Below are 22,090 nucleotides of genomic sequence, written 5' to 3'. Positions count from 1 at the left end.
GTCGGTGAAAGCCTCGAATTTGGCCACATTTGGCCCAAATTTCGACTTTTTGTATGGAAATTGAGCCAAAAACGGGGTTTTGTCGCCAAATCCGGTACTTACCAGCCTCTCTGTTGATTGTCTTTGTCATTTTCGTGCTCAGCCTGATAGGTTACAACAGAAAATGTCCAAAGGCTCCGAGAAATCTCGGTGAAAGGCTCCAATTTGACGAAATAATCACAGAATTGACATTACAAGCAAATTCTAAGCATTTCTGTGCATTTGTCGCAAAATTCGGTACTTACCACTGAATTGGTTGATGCCCTTGGGCATTTTTTTGCTCAGCCTGACAGGATACAACAAAATATGGCCAAGGGATCCAAGAGGAGTCGGTGAAAGCCTCGAATTTGGCCACATTTGGCCCAAATTTCGACGTTTTGTATGGAAATTGAGCCAAAAACGGGGTTTTGTCGTTAAATCCGGTACTTGCAAGCCTCTCTGTTGATTGTCTTTGTCATTTTCGTGCTCAGCCTGACAGGATACAACAAAATAAGGCCAAGGGATCCAAGAGGAGTCGGTGAAAGCCTCGAATTTGGCCACATTTGGCCCAAATTTCGACTTTTTGTATGGAAATTGAGCCAAAAACGGGGTTTTGTCGCCAAATCCGGTACTTACCAGCCTCTCTGTTGATTGTCTTTGTCATTTTCGTGCTCAGCCTGATAGGTTACAACAGAAAATGTCCAAAGGCTCCGAGAAATCTCGGTGAAAGGCTCCAATTTGACGAAATAATCACAGAATTGACATTACAAGCAAATTCTAAGCATTTCTGTGCATTTGTCGCAAAATTCGGTACTTACCCCTGAATTGGTTGATGTTCTTGGGCATTTTTTTGCTCAGCCTGACAGGATACAACAAAATATGGCCAAGGGATCCAAGAGGAGTCGGTGAAAGCCTCGAATTTGGCCACATTTGGCCCAAATTTCGACGTTTTGTATGGAAATTGAGCCAAAAACGGGGTTTTGTCGTTAAATCCGGTACTTGCAAGCCTCTCTGTTGATTGTCTTTGTCATTTTCGTGCTCAGCCTGACAGGATACAACAAAATAAGGCCAAGGGATCCAAGAGGAGTCGGTGAAAGCCTCGAATTTGGCCACATTTGGCCCAAATTTCGACTTTTTGTATGGAAATTGAGCCAAAAACGGGGTTTTGTCGCCAAATCCGGTACTTACCAGCCTCTCTGTTGATTGTCTTTGTCATTTTCGTGCTCAGCCTGATAGGTTACAACAGAAAATGTCCAAAGGCTCCGAGAAATCTCGGTGAAAGGCTCCAATTTGACGAAATAATCACAGAATTGACATTACAAGCAAATTCTAAGCATTTCTGTGCATTTGTCGCAAAATTCGGTACTTACCACTGAATTGGTTGATGCCCTTGGGCATTTTTTTGCTCAGCCTGACAGGATACAACAAAATATGGCCAAGGGATCCAAGAGGAGTCGGTGAAAGCCTCGAATTTGGCCACATTTGGCCCAAATTTCGACGTTTTGTATGGAAATTGAGCCAAAAACGGGGTTTTGTCGTTAAATCCGGTACTTGCAAGCCTCTCTGTTGATTGTCTTTGTCATTTTCGTGCTCAGCCTGACAGGATACAACAAAATAAGGCCAAGGGATACAAGAGGAGTCGGTGAAAGCCTCGACTTTGGCCACGTTTGGCCCAAATTTCGACTTTTTGTATGGAAATTGAGCCAAAAACGGGGTTTTGTCGCCAAATCCGGTACTTACCAGCCTCTCTGTTGATTGTCTTTGTCATTTTCGTGCTCAGCCTGATAGGTTACAACAGAAAATGTCCAAAGGCTCCGAGAAATCTCGGTGAAAGGCTCCAATTTGACGAAATAATCACAGAATTGACATTACAAGCAAATTCTAAGCATTTCTGTGCATTTGTCGCAAAATTCGGTACTTACCACTGAATTGGTTGATGCCCTTGGGCATTTTTTTGCTCAGCCTGACAGGATACAACAAAATATGGCCAAGGGATCCAAGAGGAGTCGGTGAAAGCCTCGAATTTGGCCACATTTGGCCCAAATTTCGACGTTTTGTATGGAAATTGAGCCAAAAACGGGGTTTTGTCGTTAAATCCGGTACTTGCAAGCCTCTCTGTTGATTGTCTTTGTCATTTTCGTGCTCAGCCTGACAGGATACAACAAAGTAAGGCCAAGGGATCCAAGAGGAGTCGGTGAAAGCCTCGAATTTGGCCACATTTGGCCCAAATTTCGACTTTTTGTATGGAAATTGAGCCAAAAACGGGGTTTTGTCGCCAAATCCGGTACTTACCAGCCTCTCTGTTGATTGTCTTTGTCATTTTCGTGCTCAGCCTGATAGGTTACAACAGAAAATGTCCAAAGGCTCCGAGAAATCTCGGTGAAAGGCTCCAATTTGACGAAATAATCACAGAATTGACATTACAAGCAAATTCTAAGCATTTCTGTGCATTTGTCGCAAAATTCGGTACTTACCACTGAATTGGTTGATGCCCTTGGGCATTTTTTTGCTCAGCCTGACAGGATACAACAAAATATGGCCAAGGGATCCAAGAGGAGTCGGTGAAAGCCTCGAATTTGGCCACATTTGGCCCAAATTTCGACGTTTTGTATGGAAATTGAGCCAAAAACGGGGTTTTGTCGTTAAATCCGGTACTTGCAAGCCTCTCTGTTGATTGTCTTTGTCATTTTCGTGCTCAGCCTGACAGGATACAACAAAATAAGGCCAAGGGATCCAAGAGGAGTCGGTGAAAGCCTCGAATTTGGCCACATTTGGCCCAAATTTCGACTTTTTGTATGGAAATTGAGCCAAAAACGGGGTTTTGTCGCCAAATCCGGTACTTACCAGCCTCTCTGTTGATTGTTTTTGTCATTTTCGTGCTCAGCCTGATAGGTTACAACAGAAAATGTCCAAAGGCTCCGAGAAATCTCGGTGAAAGGCTCCAATTTGACGAAACAATCACAGAATTGACATTACAAGCAAATTCTAAGCATTTCTGTGCATTTGTCGCAAAATTCGGTACTTACCACTGAATTGGTTGATGCCCTTGGGCATTTTTTTGCTCAGCCTGACAGGATACAACAAAATATGGCCAAGGGATCCAAGAGGAGTCGGTGAAAGCCTCGAATTTGGCCACATTTGGCCCAAATTTCGACGTTTTGTATGGAAATTGAGCCAAAAACGGGGTTTTGTCGTTAAATCCGGTACTTGCAAGCCTCTCTGTTGATTGTCTTTGTCATTTTCGTGCTCAGCCTGACAGGATACAACAAAATAAGGCCAAGGGATCCAAGAGGAGTCGGTGAAAGCCTCGAATTTGGCCACATTTGGCCCAAATTTCGACTTTTTGTATGGAAATTGAGCCAAAAACGGGGTTTTGTCGCCAAATCCGGTACTTACCAGCCTCTCTGTTGATTGTCTTTGTCATTTTCGTGCTCAGCCTGATAGGTTACAACAGAAAATGTCCAAAGGCTCCGAGAAATCTCGGTGAAAGGCTCCAATTTGACGAAATAATCACAGAATTGACATTACAAGCAAATTCTAAGCATTTCTGTGCATTTGTCGCAAAATTCGGTACTTACCACTGAATTGGTTGATGCCCTTGGGCATTTTTTTGCTCAGCCTGACAGGATACAACAAAATAAGGCCAAGGGATCCAAGAGGAGTCGGTGAAAGCCTCGAATTTGGCCACATTTGGCCCAAATTTCGACTTTTTGTATGGAAATTGAGCCAAAAACGGGGTTTTGTCGCCAAATCCGGTACTTACCAGCCTCTCTGTTGATTGTCTTTGTCATTTTCGTGCTCAGCCTGATAGGTTACAACAGAAAATGTCCAAAGGCTCCGAGAAATCTCGGTGAAAGGCTCCAATTTGACGAAATAATCACAGAATTGACATTACAAGCAAATTCTAAGCATTTCTGTGCATTTGTCGCAAAATTCGGTACTTACCACTGAATTGGTTGATGCCCTTGGGCATTTTTTTGCTCAGCCTGACAGGATACAACAAAATATGGCCAAAGGATCCAAGAGGAGTCGGTGAAAGCCTCGAATTTGGCCACATTTGGCCCAAATTTCGACGTTTTGTATGGAAATTGAGCCAAAAACGGGGTTTTGTCGTTAAATCCGGTACTTGCAAGCCTCTCTGTTGATTGTCTTTGTCATTTTCGTGCTCAGCCTGACAGGATACAACAAAATAAGGCCAAGGGATCCAAGAGGAGTCGGTGAAAGCCTCGAATTTGGCCACATTTGGCCCAAATTTCGACTTTTTGTATGGAAATTGAGCCAAAAACGGGGTTTTGTCGCCAAATCCGGTACTTACCAGCCTCTCTGTTGATTGTCTTTGTCATTTTCGTGCTCAGCCTGATAGGTTACAACAGAAAATGTCCAAAGGCTCCGAGAAATCTCGGTGAAAGGCTCCAATTTGACGAAATAATCACAGAATTGACATTACAAGCAAGTTCTAAGCATTTCTGTGCATTTGTCGCAAAATTCGGTACTTACCACTGAATTGGTTGATGCCCTTGGGCATTTTTTTGCTCAGCCTGACAGGATACAACAAAATATGGCCAAGGGATCCAAGAGGAGTCGGTGAAAGCCTCGAATTTGGCCACATTTGGCCCAAATTTCGACGTTTTGTATGGAAATTGAGCCAAAAACGGGGTTTTGTCGTTAAATCCGGTACTTGCAAGCCTCTCTGTTGATTGTCTTTGTCATTTTCGTGCTCAGCCTGACAGGATACAACAAAATAAGGCCAAGGGATCCAAGAGGAGTCGGTGAAAGCCTCGAATTTGGCCACATTTGGCCCAAATTTCGACTTTTTGTATGGAAATTGAGCCAAAAACGGGGTTTTGTCGCCAAATCCGGTACTTACCAGCCTCTCTGTTGATTGTCTTTGTCATTTTCGTGCTCAGCCTGATAGGTTACAACAGAAAATGTCCAAAGGCTCCGAGAAATCTCGGTGAAAGGCTCCAATTTGACGAAATAATCACAGAATTGACATTACAAGCAAATTCTAAGCATTTCTGTGCATTTGTCGCAAAATTCGGTACTTACCACTGAATTGGTTGATGCCCTTGGGCATTTTTTTGCTCAGCCTGACAGGATACAACAAAATATGGCCAAGGGATCCAAGAGGAGTCGGTGAAAGCCTCGAATTTGGCCACATTTGGCCCAAATTTCGACGTTTTGTATGGAAATTGAGCCAAAAACGGGGTTTTGTCGTTAAATCCGGTACTTGCAAGCCTCTCTGTTGATTGTCTTTGTCATTTTCGTGCTCAGCCTGACAGGATACAAAAAAATAAGGCCAAGGGATCCAAGAGGAGTCGGTGAAAGCCTCGAATTTGGCCACATTTGGCCCAAATTTCGACTTTTTGTATGGAAATTGAGACAAAAACGGGGTTTTGTCGCCAAATCCGGTACTTACCAGCCTCTCTGTTGATTGTCTTTGTCATTTTCGTGCTCAGCCTGATAGGTTACAACAGAAAATGTCCAAAGGCTCCGAGAAATCTCGGTGAAAGGCTCCAATTTGACGAAATAATCACAGAATTGACATTACAAGCAAATTCTAAGCATTTCTGTGCATTTGTCGCAAAATTCGGTACTTACCGCTGAAATGGTTGATGCCCTTGGGCATTTTTTTGCTCAGCCTGACAGGATACAACAAAATATGGCCAAGGGATCCAAGAGGAGTCGGTGAAAGCCTCGAATTTGGCCACATTTGGCCCAAATTTCGACGTTTTGTATGGAAATTGAGCCAAAAACGGGGTTTTGTCGTTAAATCCGGTACTTGCAAGCCTCTCTGTTGATTGTCTTTGTCATTTTCGTGCTCAGCCTGACAGGATACAACAAAATAAGGCCAAAGGATCCAAGAGGAGTCGGTGAAAGCCTCGAATTTGGCCACATTTGGCCCAAATTTCGACTTTTTGTATGGAAATTGAGCCAAAAATGGGGTTTTGTCGCCAAATCCGGTACTTACCAGCCTCTCTGTTGATTGTCTTTGTCATTTTCGTGCTCAGCCTGATAGGTTACAACAGAAAATGTCCAAAGGCTCCAAGAAATCTCGGTGAAAGGCTCCAATTTGACGAAATAATCACAGAATTGACATTACAAGCAAATTCTAAGCATTTCTGTGCATTTGTCGCAAAATTCGGTACTTACCGCTAAATTGGTTGATGCCCTTGGGCATTTTTTTGCTCAGCCTGACAGGATACAACAAAATATGGCCAAGGGATCCAAGAGGAGTCGGTGAAAGCCTCGAATTTGGCCACATTTGGCCCAAATTTCGACGTTTTGTATGGAAATTGAGCCAAAAACGGGGTTTTGTCGTTAAATCCGGTACTTGCAAGCCTCTCTGTTGATTGTCTTTGTCATTTTCGTGCTCAGCCTGATAGGTTACAACAGAAAATGTCCAAAGGCTCCGAGAAATCTAGGTGAAAGGCTCCAATTTGACGAAATAATCACAGAATTGACATTACAAGCAAATTCTAAGCATTTCTGTGCATTTGTCGCAAAATTAGGTACTTACCGCTAAATTGGTTGATGCCCTTGGGCATTTTTTTGCTCAGCCTGACAGGATACAACAAAATATGGCCAAGGGATCCAAGAGGAGTCGGTGAAAGCCTCGAATTTGGCCACATTTGGCCCAAATTTCGACGTTTTGTATGGAAATTGAGCCAAAAACGGGGTTTTGTCGTTAAATCCGGTACTTGCAAGCCTCTCTGTTGATTGTCTTTGTCATTTTCGTGCTCAGCCTGACAGGATACAACAAAATAAGGCCAAGGGATCCAAGAGGAGTCGGTGAAAGCCTCGAATTTGGCCACATTTGGCCCAAATTTCGACTTTTTGTATGGAAATTGAGCCAAAAACGGGGTTTTGTTGCCAAATCCGGTACTTACCAGCCTCTCTGTTGATTGTCTTTGTCATTTTCGTGCTCAGCCTGATAGGTTACAACAGAAAATGTCCAAAGGCTCCGAGAAATCTCGGTGAAAGGCTCCAATTTGACGAAATAATCACAGAATTGACATTACAAGCAAATTCTAAGCATTTCTGTGCATTTGTCGCAAAATTCGGTACTTACCACTGAATTGGTTGATGCCCTTGGGCATTTTTTTGCTCAGCCTGACAGGATACAACAAAATATGGCCAAGGGATCCAAGAGGAGTCGGTGAAAGCCTCGAATTTGGCCACATTTGGCCCAAATTTCGACGTTTTGTATGGAAATTGAGCCAAAAACGGGGTTTTGTCGTTAAATCCGGTACTTGCAAGCCTCTCTGTTGATTGTCTTTGTCATTTTCGTGCTCAGCCTGACAGGATACAACAAAATAAGGCCAAGGGATCCAAGAGGAGTCGGTGAAAGCCTCGAATTTGGCCACATTTGGCCCAAATTTCGACTTTTTGTATGGAAATTGAGCCAAAAACGGGGTTTTGTCGCCAAATCCGGTACTTACCAGCCTCTCTGTTGATTGTCTTTGTCATTTTCGTGCTCAGCCTGATAGGTTACAACAGAAAATGTCCAAAGGCTCCGAGAAATCTCGGTGAAAGGCTCCAATTTGACGAAATAATCACAGAATTGACATTACAAGCAAATTCTAAGCATTTCTGTGCATTTGTCGCAAAATTCGGTACTTACCACTGAATTGGTTGAAACCCTTGGGCATTTTTTTGCTCAGCCTGACAGGATACAACAAAATATGGCCAAGGGATCCAAGAGGAGTCGGTGAAAGCCTCGAATTTGGCCACATTTGGCCCAAATTTCGACGTTTTGTATGGAAATTGAGCCAAAAACGGGGTTTTGTCGTTAAATCCGGTACTTGCAAGCCTCTCTGTTGATTGTCTTTGTCATTTTCGTGCTCAGCCTGACAGGATACAACAAAATAAGGCCAAGGGATCCAAGAGGAGTCGGTGAAAGCCTCGAATTTGGCCACATTTGGCCCAAATTTCGACTTTTTGTATGGAAATTGAGCCAAAAACGGGGTTTTGTCGCCAAATCCGGTACTTACCAGCCTCTCTGTTGATTGTCTTTGTCATTTTCGTGCTCAGCCTGATAGGTTACAACAGAAAATGTCCAAAGGCTCCGAGAAATCTCGGTGAAAGGCTCCAATTTGACGAAATAATCACAGAATTGACATTACAAGCAAATTCTAAGCATTTCTGTGCATTTGTCGCAAAATTCGGTACTTACCACTGAATTGGTTGATGCCCTTGGGCATTTTTTTGCTCAGCCTGACAGGATACAACAAAATATGGCCAAGGGATCCAAGAGGAGTCGGTGAAAGCCTCGAATTTGGCCACATTTGGCCCAAATTTCGACGTTTTGTATGGAAATTGAGCCAAAAACGGGGTTTTGTCGTTAAATCCGGTACTTGCAAGCCTCTCTGTTGATTGTCTTTGTCATTTTCGTGCTCAGCCTGACAGGATACAACAAAATAAGGCCAAGGGATCCAAGAGGAGTCGGTGAAAGCCTCGAATTTGGCCACATTTGGCCCAAATTTCGACTTTTTGTATGGAAATTGAGCCAAAAACGGGGTTTTGTCGCCAAATCCGGTACTTGCCAGCCTCTCTGTTGATTGTCTTTGTCATTTTCGTGCTCAGCCTGATAGGTTACAACAGAAAATGTCCAAAGGCTCCGAGAAATCTCGGTGAAAGGCTCCAATTTGACGAAATAATCACAGAATTGACATTACAAGCAAATTCTAAGCATTTCTGTGCATTTGTCGCAAAATTCGGTACTTACCACTGAATTGGTTGATGCCCTTGGGCATTTTTTTGCTCAGCCTGACAGGATACAACAAAATATGGCCAAGGGATCCAAGAGGAGTCGGTGAAAGCCTCGAATTTGGCCACATTTGGCCCAAATTTCGACGTTTTGTATGGAAATTGAGCCAAAAACGGGGTTTTGTCGTTAAATCCGGTACTTGCAAGCCTCTCTGTTGATTGTCTTTGTCATTTTCGTGCTCAGCCTGACAGGATACAACAAAATAAGGCCAAGGGATCCAAGAGGAGTCGGTGAAAGCCTCGAATTTGGCCACATTTGGCCCAAATTTCGACTTTTTGTATGGAAATTGAGCCAAAAACGGGGTTTTGTCGCCAAATCCGGTACTTACCAGCCTCTCTGTTGATTGTCTTTGTCATTTTCGTGCTCAGCCTGATAGGTTACAACAGAAAATGTCCAAAGGCTCCGAGAAATCTCGGTGAAAGGCTCCAATTTGACGAAATAATCACAGAATTGACATTACAAGCAAATTCTAAGCATTTCTGTGCATTTGTCGCAAAATTCGGTACTTACCACTGAATTGGTTGATGCCCTTGGGCATTTTTTTGCTCAGCCTGACAGGATACAACAAAATATGGCCAAGGGATCCAAGAGGAGTCGGTGAAAGCCTCGAATTTGGCCACATTTGGCCCAAATTTCGACGTTTTGTATGGAAATTGAGCCAAAAACGGGGTTTTGTCGTTAAATCCGGTACTTGCAAGCCTCTCTGTTGATTGTCTTTGTCATTTTCGTGCTCAGCCTGACAGGATACAACAAAATAAGGCCAAGGGATCCAAGAGGAGTCGGTGAAAGCCTCGAATTTGGCCACATTTGGCCCAAATTTCGACTTTTTGTATGGAAATTGAGCCAAAAACGGGGTTTTGTCGCCAAATCCGGTACTTACCAGCCTCTCTGTTGATTGTCTTTGTCATTTTCGTGCTCAGCCTGATAGGTTACAACAGAAAATGTCCAAAGGCTCCGAGAAATCTCGGTGAAAGGCTCCAATTTGACGAAATAATCACAGAATTGACATTACAAGCAAATTCTAAGCATTTCTGTGCATTTGTCGCAAAATTCGGTACTTACCACTGAATTGGTTGATGCCCTTGGGCATTTTTTTGCTCAGCCTGACAGGATACAACAAAATATGGCCAAGGGATCCAAGAGGAGTCGGTGAAAGCCTCGAATTTGGCCACATTTGGCCCAAATTTCGACGTTTTGTATGGAAATTGAGCCAAAAACGGGGTTTTGTCGTTAAATCCGGTACTTGCAAGCCTCTCTGTTGATTGTCTTTGTCATTTTCGTGCTCAGCCTGACAGGATACAACAAAATAAGGCCAAGGGATCCAAGAGGAGTCGGTGAAAGCCTCGAATTTGGCCACATTTGGCCCAAATTTCGACTTTTTGTATGGAAATTGAGCCAAAAACGGGGTTTTGTCGCCAAATCCGGTATTTACCAGCCTCTCTGTTGATTGTCTTTGTCATTTTCGTGCTCAGCCTGATAGGTTACAACAGAAAATGTCCAAAGGCTCCTAGAAATCTCGGTGAAAGGCTCCAATTTGACGAAATAATCACAGAATTGACATTACAAGCAAATTCTAAGCATTTCTGTGCATTTGTCGCAAAATTCGGTACTTACCGCTGAATTGGTTGATGCCCTTGGGCATTTTTTTGCTCAGCCTGACAGGATACAACAAAATATGTCCAAGGGATCCAAGAGGAGTCGGTGAAAGCCTCGAATTTGGCCACATTTGGCCCAAATTTCGACTTTTTGTATGGAAATTGAGCCAAAAACGGGGTTTTGTCGCCAAATCCGGTACTTACCAGCCTCTCTGTTGATTGTCTTTGTCATTTTCGTGCTCAGCCTGATAGGTTACAACAAAAAATGTCCAAAGGCTCCGAGAAAACTCGGTGAAAGGCTCCAATTTGACGAAATAATCACAGAATTGACATTACAAGCAAATTCTAAGCATTTCTGTGCATTTGTCGCAAAATTCGGTACTTACCGCTTAATTGGTTGATGCCCTTGGGCATTTTTTTGCTCAGCCTGACAGGATACAACAAAATATGTCCAAGGGATCCAAGAGGAGTTGGTGAAAGCCTCGAATTTGGCCACATTTGGCCCAAATTTCGACGTTTTGTATGGAAATTGAGCCAAAAACGGGGTTTTGTCGTTAAATCCGGTACTTGCAAGCCTCTCTGTTGATTGTCTTTGTCATTTTCGTGCTCAGCCTGACAGGATACAACAAAATAAGGCCAAGGGATCCAAGAGGAGTCGGTGAAAGCCTCGAATTTGGCCACATTTGGCCCAAATTTCGACTTTTTGTATGGAAATTGAGCCAAAAACGGGGTTTTGTCGCCAAATCCGGTACTTACCAGCCTCTCTGTTGATTGTCTTTGTCATTTTCGTGCTCAGCCTGATAGGTTACAACAGAAAATGTCCAAAGGCTCCGAGAAATCTCGGTGAAAGGCTCCAATTTGACGAAATAATCACAGAATTGACATTACAAGCAAATTCTAAGCATTTCTGTGCATTTGTCGCAAAATTCGGTACTTACCGCTGAATTGGTTGATGCCCTTGGGCATTTTTTTGCTCAGCCTGACAGGATACAACAAAATATGGCCAAGGGATCCAAGAGGAGTCGAAGAAAGCCTCGAATTTGGCCACATTTGGCCCAAATTTCGACGTTTTGTATGGAAATTGAGCCAAAAACGGGGTTTTGTCGTTAAATCCGGTACTTGCAAGCCTCTCTGTTGATTGTCTTTGTCATTTTCGTGCTCAGCCTGACAGGATACAACAAAATAAGGCCAAGGGATCCAAGAGGAGTCGGTGAAAGCCTCGAATTTGGCCACATTTGGCCCAAATTTCGACTTTTTGTATGGAAATTGAGCCAAAAACGGGGTTTTGTCGCCAAATCCGGTACTTACCAGCCTCTCTGTTGATTGTCTTTGTCATTTTCGTGCTCAGCCTGATAGGTTACAACAGAAAATGTCCAAAGGCTCCGAGAAATCTCGGTGAAAGGCTCCAATTTGACGAAATAATCACAGAATTGACATTACAAGCAAGTTCTAAGCATTTCTGTGCATTTGTCGCAAAGTTCGGTACTTACCACTGAATTGGTTGATGCCCTTGGGCATTTTTTTGCTCAGCCTGACAGGATACACAAAATATGGCCTAGGATCCAAGAGGAGTCGGTGAAAGCCTCGAATTTGGCCACATTTGGCCCAAATTTCGACGTTTTGTATGGAAATTGAGCCAAAAACGGGGTTTTGTCGTTAAATCCGGTACTTGCAAGCCTCTCTGTTGATTGTCTTTGTCATTTTCGTGCTCAGCCTGACAGGATACAACAAAATAAGGCCAAGGGATCCAAGAGGAGTCGGTGAAAGCCTCGAATTTGGCCACATTTGGCCCAAATTTCGACTTTTTGTATGGAAATTGAGCCAAAAACGGGGTTTTGTCGCCAAATCCGGTACTTACCAGCCTCTCTGTTGATTGTCTTTGTCATTTTCGTGCTCAGCCTGATAGGTTACAACAGAAAATGTCCAAAGGCTCCGAGAAATCTCGGTGAAAGGCTCCAATTTGACGAAATAATCACAGAATTGACATTACAAGCAAATTCTAAGCATTTCTGTGCATTTGTCGCAAAATTCGGTACTTACCACTGAATTGGTTGATGCCCTTGGGCATTTTTTTGCTCAGCCTGACAGGATACAACAAAATATGGCCAAGGGATCCAAGAGGAGTCGGTGAAAGCCTCGAATTTGGCCACATTTGGCCCAAATTTCGACGTTTTGTATGGAAATTGAGCCAAAAACGGGGTTTTGTCGTTAAATCCGGTACTTGCAAGCCTCTCTGTTGATTGTCTTTGTCATTTTCGTGCTCAGCCTGACAGGATACAACAAAATAAGGCCAAGGGATCCAAGAGGAGTCGGTGAAAGCCTCGAATTTGGCCACATTTGGCCCAAATTTCGACTTTTTGTATGGAAATTGAGCCAAAAACGGGGTTTTGTCGCCAAATCCGGTACTTACCAGCCTCTCTGTTGATTGTCTTTGTCATTTTCGTGCTCAGCCTGATAGGTTACAACAGAAAATGTCCAAAGGCTCCGAGAAATCTCGGTGAAAGGCTCCAATTTGACGAAATAATCACAGAATTGACATTACAAGCAAATTCTAAGCATTTCTGTGCATTTGTCGCAAAGTTCGGTACTTACCACTGAATTGGTTGATACCCTTGGGCATTTTTTTGCTCAGCCTGACAGGATACAACAAAATATGGCCAAGGGATCCAAGAGGAGTCGGTGAAAGCCTCGAATTTGGCCACATTTGGCCCAAATTTCGACGTTTTGTATGGAAATTGAGCCAAAAACGGGGTTTTGTCGTTAAATCCGGTACTTGCAAGCCTCTCTGTTGATTGTCTTTGTCATTTTCGTGCTCAGCCTGACAGGATACAACAAAATAAGGCCAAGGGATCCAAGAGGAGTCGGTGAAAGCCTCGAATTTGGCCACATTTGGCCCAAATTTCGACTTTTTGTATGGAAATTGAGCCAAAAACGGGGTTTTGTCGCCAAATCCGGTACTTACCAGCCTCTCTGTTGATTGTCTTTGTCATTTTCGTGCTCAGCCTGATAGGTTACAACAGAAAATGTCCAAAGGCTCCGAGAAATCTCGGTGAAAGGCTCCAATTTGACGAAATAATCACAGAATTGACATTACAAGCAAATTCTAAGCATTTCTGTGCATTTGTCGCAAAATTCGGTACTTACCACTGAATTGGTTGATGCCCTTGGGCATTTTTTTGCTCAGCCTGACAGGATACAACAAAATATGGCCAAGGGATCCAAGAGGAGTCGGTGAAAGCCTCGAATTTGGCCACATTTGGCCCAAATTTCGACGTTTTGTATGGAAATTGAGCCAAAAACGGGGTTTTGTCGTTAAATCCGGTACTTGCAAGCCTCTCTGTTGATTGTCTTTGTCATTTTCGTGCTCAGCCTGACAGGATACAACAAAATAAGGCCAAGGGATCCAAGAGGAGTCGGTGAAAGCCTCGAATTTGGCCACATTTGGCCCAAATTTCGACTTTTTGTATGGAAATTGAGCCAAAAACGGGGTTTTGTCGCCAAATCCGGTACTTACCAGCCTCTCTGTTGATTGTCTTTGTCATTTTCGTGCTCAGCCTGATAGGTTACAACAGAAAATGTCCAAAGGCTCCGAGAAATCTCGGTGAAAGGCTCCAATTTGACGAAATAATCACAGAATTGACATTACAAGCAAATTCTAAGCATTTCTGTGCATTTGTCGCAAAATTCGGTACTTACCACTGAATTGGTTGATGCCCTTGGGCATTTTTTTGCTCAGCCTGACAGGATACAACAAAATATGGCCAAAAGATCCAAGAGGAGTCGGTGAAAGCCTCGAATTTGGCCACATTTGGCCCAAATTTTGACGTTTTGTATGGAAATTGAGCCAAAAACGGGGTTTTGTCGTTAAATCCGGTACTTGCAAGAATTCTCTGTTGATTGTCTTTGTCATTTTCGTGCTCAGCCTGACAGGATACAACAGAAAATGTCCAAAGGCTCCGAGAAATCTCGGTGAAAGGCTCCAATTTGACGAAATAATCACAGAATTGACATTACAAGCAAATTCTAAGCATTTCTGTGCATTTATCGCAAAATTCGGTACTTACCACTGAATTGGTTGATGCCCTTGGGCATTTTTTTGCTCAGCCTGACAGGATACAACAAAATATGGCCAAGGGATCCAAGAGGAGTCGGTGAAAGCCTCGAATTTGGCCACATTTGGCCCAAATTTCGACGTTTTGTATGGAAATTGAGCCAAAAACGGGGTTTTGTCGTTAAATCCGGTACTTGCAAGCCTCTCTGTTGATTGTCTTTGTCATTTTCGTGCTCAGCCTGACAGGATACAACAAAATAAGGCCAAGGGATCTAAGAGGAGTCGGTGAAAGCCTCGAATTTGGCCACATTTGGCCCAAATTTCGACTTTTTGTATGGAAATTGAGCCAAAAACGGGGTTTTGTCGCCAAATCCGGTACTTACCAGCCTCTCTGTTGATTGTCTTTGTCATTTTCGTGCTCAGCCTGATAGGTTACAACAGAAAATGTCCAAAGGCTCCGAGAAATCTCGGTGAAAGGCTCCAATTTGACGAAATAATCACAGAATTGACATTACAAGCAAATTCTAAGCATTTCTGTGCATTTGTCGCAAAATTCGGTACTTACCACTGAATTGGTTGATGCCCTTGGGCATTTTTTTGCTCAGCCTGACAGGATACAACAAAATATGGCCAAGGGATCCAAGAGGAGTTGGTGAAAGCCTCGAATTTGGCCACATTTGGCCCAAATTTCGACGTTTTGTATGGAAATTGAGCCAAAAACGGGGTTTTGTCGTTAAATCCGGTACTTGCAAGCCTCTCTGTTGATTGTCTTTGTCATTTTCGTGCTCAGCCTGACAGGATACAACAAAATAAGGCCAAGGGATCCAAGAGGAGTCGGTGAAAGCCTCGAATTTGGCCACATTTGGCCCAAATTTCGACTTTTTGTATGGAAATTGAGCCAAAAACGGGGTTTTGTCGCCAAATCCGGTACTTACCAGCCTCTCTGTTGATTGTCTTTGTCATTTTCGTGCTCAGCCTGATAGGTTACAACAGAAAATGTCCAAAGGCTCCGAGAAATCTCGGTGAAAGGCTCCAATTTGACGAAATAATCACAGAATTGACATTACAAGCAAATTCTAAGCATTTCTGTGCATTTGTCGCAAAATTCGGTACTTACCACTGAATTGGTTGATGCCCTTGGGCATTTTTTTGCTCAGCCTGACAGGATACAACAAAATATGGCCAAGGGATCCAAGAGGAGTCGGTGAAAGCCTCGAATTTGGCCACATTTGGCCCAAATTTCGACGTTTTGTATGGAAATTGAGCCAAAAACGGGGTTTTGTCGTTAAATCCGGTACTTGCAAGCCTCTCTGTTGATTGTCTTTGTCATTTTCGTGCTCAGCCTGACAGGATACAACAAAATAAGGCCAAGGGATCCAAGAGGAGTCGGTGAAAGCCTCGAATTCGGCCACATTTGGCCCAAATTTCGACTTTTTGTATGGAAATTGAGCCAAAAACGGGGTTTTGTCGCCAAATCCGGTACTTACCAGCCTCTCTGTTGATTGTCTTTGTCATTTTCGTGCTCAGCCTGATAGGTTACAACAGAAAATGTCCAAAGGCTCCGAGAAATCTCGGTGAAAGGCTCCAATTTGACGAAATAATCACAGAATTGACATTACAAGCAAATTCTAAGCATTTCTGTGCATTTGTCGCAAAATTCGGTACTTACCGCTGAATTGGTTGATGCCCTTGGGCATTTTTTTGCTCAGCCTGACAGGATACAACAAAATATGGCCAAGGGATCCAAGAGGAGTCGGTGAAAGCCTCGAATTTGGCCACATTTGGCCCAAATTTCGACGTTTTGTATGGAAATTGAGCCAAAAACGGGGTTTTGTCGTTAAATCCGGTACTTGCAAGCCTCTCTGTTGATTGTCTTTGTCATTTTCGTGCTCAGCCTGACAGGATACAACAAAATAAGGCCAAGGGATCCAAGAGGAGTCGGTGAAAGCCTCGAATTTGGCCACATTTGGCCCAAATTTCGACTTTTTGTATGGAAATTGAGCCAAAAACGGGGTTTTGTCGCCAAATCCGGTACTTACCAGCCTCTCTGTTGATTGTCTTTGTCATTTTCGTGCTCAGCCTGATAGGTTACAACAGAAAATGTCCAAAGGCTCCGAGAAATCTCGGTGAAAGGCTCCAATTTGACGAAATAATCACAGAATTGACATTACAAGCAAATTCTAAGCATTTCTGTGCATTTGTCGCAAAATTCGGTACTTACCACTGAATTGGTTGATGCCCTTGGGCATTTTTTTGCTCAGCCTGACAGGATACAACAAAATATGGCCAAGGGATCCAAGAGGAGTCGGTGAAAGCCTCGAATTTGGCCACATTTGGCCCAAATTTCGACGTTTTGTATGGAAATTGAGCCAAAAACGGGGTTTTGTCGTTAAATCCGGTACTTGCAAGCCTCTCTGTTGATTGTCTTTGTCATTTTCGTGCTCAGCCTGACAGGATACAACAAAATAAGGCCAAGGGATCCAAGAGGAGTCGGTGAAAGCCTCGAATTTGGCCACATTTGGCCCAAATTTCGACTTTTTGTATGGAAATTGAGCCAAAAACGGGGTTTTGTCGCCAAATCCGGTACTTACCAGCCTCTCTGTTGATTGTCTTTGTCATTTTCGTGCTCAGCCTGATAGGTTACAACAGAAAATGTCCAAAGGCTCCGAGAAATCTCGGTGAAAGGCTCCAATTTGACGAAATAATCACAGAATTGACATTACAAGCAAATTCTAAGCATTTCTGTGCATTTGTCGCAAAATTCGGTACTTACCACTGAATTGGTTGATGCCCTTGGGCATTTTTTTGCTCAGCCTGACAGGATACAACAAAATATGGCCAAGGGATCCAAGAGGAGTCGGTGAAAGCCTCGAATTTGGCCACATTTGGCCCAAATTTCGACGTTTTGTATGGAAATTGAGCCAAAAACGGGGTTTTGTCGTTAAATCCGGTACTTGCAAGCCTCTCTGTTGATTGTCTTTGTCATTTTCGTGCTCAGCCTGACAGGATACAACAAAATAAGGCCAAGGGATCCAAGAGGAGTCGGTGAAAGCCTCGAATTTGGCCACATTTGGCCCAAATTTCGACTTTTTGTATGGAAATTGAGCCAAAAACGGGGTTTTGTCGCCAAATCCGGTACTTACCAGCCTCTCTGTTGATTGTCTTTGTCATTTTCGTGCTCAGCCTGACAGGATACAACAAAATAAGGCCAAGGGATCCAAGAGGAGTCGGTGAAAGCCTCGAATTTGGCCACATTTGGCCCAAATTTCGACTTTTTGTATGGAAATTGAGCCAAAAACGGGGTTTTGTCGCCAAATCCGGTACTTACCAGCCTCTCTGTTGATTGTCTTTGTCATTTTCGTGCTCAGCCTGATAGGTTACAACAGAAAATGTCCAAAGGCTCCGAGAAATCTCGGTGAAAGGCTCCAATTTGACGAAATAATCACAGAATTGACATTACAAGCAAATTCTAAGCATTTCTGTGCATTTGTCGCAAAATTCGGTACTTACCACTGAATTGGTTGATGCCCTTGGGCATTTTTTTGCTCAGCCTGACAGGATACAACAAAATATGGCCAAGGGATCCAAGAGGAGTCGGTGAAAGCCTCGAATTTGGCCACATTTGGCCCAAATTTCGACGTTTTGTATGGAAATTGAGCCAAAAACGGGGTTTTGTCGTTAAATCCGGTACTTGCAAGCCTCTCTGTTGATTGTCTTTGTCATTTTCGTGCTCAGCCTGACAGGATACAACAAAATAAGGCCAAGGGATCCAAGAGGAGTCGGTGAAAGCCTCGAATTTGGCCACATTTGGCCCAAATTTCGACTTTTTGTATGAAAATTGAGCCAAAAACGGGGTTTTGTCGCCAAATCCGGTACTTACCAGCCTCTCTGTTGATTGTCTTTGTCATTTTCGTGCTCAGCCTGATAGGTTACAACAGAAAATGTCCAAAGGCTCCGAGAAATCTCGGTGAAAGGCTCCAATTTGACGAAATAATCACAGAATTGACATTACAAGCAAATTCTAAGCATTTCTGTGCATTTGTCGCAAAATTCGGTACTTACCACTGAATTGGTTGATGCCCTTGGGCATTTTTTTGCTCAGCCTGACAGGATACAACAAAATATGGCCAAGGGATCCAAGAGGAGTCGGTGAAAGCCTCGAATTTGGCCACATTTGGCCCAAATTTCGACGTTTTGTATGGAAATTGAGCCAAAAACGGGGTTTTGTCGTTAAATCCGGTACTTGCAAGCCTCTCTGTTGATTGTCTTTGTCATTTTCGTGCTCAGCCTGACAGGATACAACAAAATAAGGCCAAGGGATCCAAGAGGAGTCGGTGAAAGCCTCGAATTTGGCCACATTTGGCCCAAATTTCGACTTTTTGTATGGAAATTGAGCCAAAAACGGGGTTTTGTCGCCAAATCCGGTACTTACCAGCCTCTCTGTTGATTGTCTTTGTCATTTTCGTGCTCAGCCTGATAGGTTACAACAGAAAATGTCCAAAGGCTCCGAGAAATCTCGGTGAAAGGCTCCAATTTGACGAAATAATCACAGAATTGACATTACAAGCAAATTCTAAGCATTTCTGTGCATTTGTCGCAAAATTCGGTACTTACCGCTGAATTGGTTGATGCCCTTGGGCATTTTTTTGCTCAGCCTGACAGGATACAACAAAATATGGCCAAGGGATCCAAGAGGAGTCGGTGAAAGCCTCGAATTTGGCCACATTTGGCCCAAATTTCGACGTTTTGTATGGAAATTGAGCCAAAAACGGGGTTTTGTCGTTAAATCCGGTACTTGCAAGCCTCTCTGTTGATTGTCTTTGTCATTTTCGTGCTCAGCCTGACAGGATACAACAAAATAAGGCCAAGGGATCCAAGAGGAGTCGGTGAAAGCCTCGAATTTGGCCACATTTGGCCCAAATTTCGACTTTTTGTATGGAAATTGAGCCAAAAACGGGGTTTTGTCGCCAAATCCGGTACTTACCAGCCTCTCTGTTGATTGTCTTTGTCATTTTCGTGCTCAGCCTGATAGGTTACAACAGAAAATGTCCAAAGGCTCCGAGAAATCTCGGTGAAAGGCTCCAATTTGACGAAATAATCACAGAATTGACATTACAAGCAAATTCTAAGCATTTCTGTGCATTTGTCGCAAAATTCGGTACTTACCGCTGAATTGGTTGATGCCCTTGGGCATTTTTTTGCTCAGCCTGACAGGATACAACAAAATATGGCCAAGGGATCCAAGAGGAGTCGGTGAAAGCCTCGAATTTGGCCACATTTGGCCCAAATTTCGACGTTTTGTATGGAAATTGAGCCAAAAACGGGGTTTTGTCGTTAAATCCGGTACTTGCAAGCCTCTCTGTTGATTGTCTTTGTCATTTTCGTGCTCAGCCTGACAGGATACAACAAAATAAGGCCAAGGGATCCAAGAGGAGTCGGTGAAAGCCTCGAATTTGGCCACATTTGGCCCAAATTTCGACTTTTTGTATGGAAATTGAGCCAAAAACGGGGTTTTGTCGCCAAATCCGGTACTTACCAGCCTCTCTGTTGATTGTCTTTGTCATTTTCGTGCTCAGCCTGATAGGTTACAACAGAAAATGTCCAAAGGCTCCGAGAAATCTCGGTGAAAGGCTCCAATTTGACGAAATAATCACAGAATTGACATTACAAGCAAATTCTAAGCATTTCTGTGCATTTGTCGCAAAATTCGGTACTTACCGCTGAATTGGTTGATGCCCTTGGGCATTTTTTTGCTCAGCCTGACAGGATACAACAAAATATGGCCAAGGGATCCAAGAGGAGTCGGTGAAAGCCTCGAATTTGGCCACATTTGGCCCAAATTTCGACGTTTTGTATGGAAATTGAGCCAAAAACGGGGTTTTGTCGTTAAATCCGGTACTTGCAAGCCTCTCTGTTGATTGTCTTTGTCATTTTCGTGCTCAGCCTGACAGGATACAACAAAATAAGGCCAAGGGATCCAAGAGGAGTCGGTGAAAGCCTCGAATTTGGCCACATTTGGCCCAAATTTCGACTTTTTGTATGGAAATTGAGCCAAAAACGGGGTTTTGTCGCCAAATCCGGTACTTACCAGCCTCTCTGTTGATTGTCTTTGTCATTTTCGTGCTCAGCCTGATAGGTTACAACAGAAAATGTCCAAAGGCTCCGAGAAATCTCGGTGAAAGGCTCCAATTTGACGAAATAATCACAGAATTGACATTACAAGCAAATTCTAAGCATTTCTGTGCATTTGTCGCAAAATTCGGTACTTACCACTGAATTGGTTGATGCCCTTGGGCATTTTTTTGCTCAGCCTGACAGGATACAACAAAATATGGCCAAGGGATCCAAGAGGAGTCGGTGAAAGCCTCGAATTTGGCCACATTTGGCCCAAATTTCGACGTTTTGTATGGAAATTGAGCCAAAAACGGGGTTTTGTCGTTAAATCCGGTACTTGCAAGCCTCTCTGTTGATTGTCTTTGTCATTTTCGTGCTCAGCCTGACAGGATACAACAAAATAAGGCCAAGGGATCCAAGAGGAGTCGGTGAAAGCCTCGAATTTGGCCACATTTGGCCCAAATTTCGACTTTTTGTATGGAAATTGAGCCAAAAACGGGGTTTTGTCGCCAAATCCGGTACTTACCAGCCTCTCTGTTGATTGTCTTTGTCATTTTCGTGCTCAGCCTGATAGGTTACAACAGAAAATGTCCAAAGGCTCCGAGAAATCTCGGTGAAAGGCTCCAATTTGACGAAATAATCACAGAATTGACATTACAAGCAAATTCTAAGCATTTCTGTGCATTTGTCGCAAAATTCGGTACTTACCACTGAATTGGTTGATGCCCTTGGGCATTTTTTTGCTCAGCCTGACAGGATACAACAAAATATGGCCAAGGGATCCAAGAGGAGTCGGTGAAAGCCTCGAATTTGGCCACATTTGGCCCAAATTTCGACGTTTTGTATGGAAATTGAGCCAAAAACGGGGTTTTGTCGTTAAATCCGGTACTTGCAAGCCTCTCTGTTGATTGTCTTTGTCATTTTCGTGCTCAGCCTGACAGGATACAACAAAATAAGGCCAAGGGATCCAAGAGGAGTCGGTGAAAGCCTCGAATTTGGCCACATTTGGCCCAAATTTCGACTTTTTGTATGGAAATTGAGCCAAAAACGGGGTTTTGTCGCCAAATCCGGTACTTACCAGCCTCTCTGTTGATTGTCTTTGTCATTTTCGTGCTCAGCCTGATAGGTTACAACAGAAAATGTCCAAAGGCTCCGAGAAATCTCGGTGAAAGGCTCCAATTTGACGAAATAATCACAGAATTGACATTACAAGCAAATTCTAAGCATTTCTGTGCATTTGTCGCAAAATTCGGTACTTACCACTGAATTGGTTGATGCCCTTGGGCATTTTTTTGCTCAGCCTGACAGGATACAACAAAATATGGCCAAGGGATCCAAGAGGAGTCGGTGAAAGCCTCGAATTTGGCCACATTTGGCCCAAATTTCGACGTTTTGTATGGAAATTGAGCCAAAAACGGGGTTTTGTCGTTAAATCCGGTACTTGCAAGCCTCTCTGTTGATTGTCTTTGTCATTTTCGTGCTCAGCCTGACAGGATACAACAAAATAAGGCCAAGGGATCCAAGAGGAGTCGGTGAAAGCCT

This window comes from Hydra viridissima, unplaced genomic scaffold (assembly GCF_058129835.1).
Source record: "Hydra viridissima isolate aposymbiotic clone 2 unplaced genomic scaffold, HvirCarnegie_v1 scaffold_1, whole genome shotgun sequence".
Taxonomy (NCBI): Eukaryota; Metazoa; Cnidaria; class Hydrozoa; order Anthoathecata; family Hydridae; genus Hydra; species Hydra viridissima.
The sequence above is the reverse complement of the archived record's forward strand: the minus strand, read 5'-3'. Positions refer to the sequence as shown.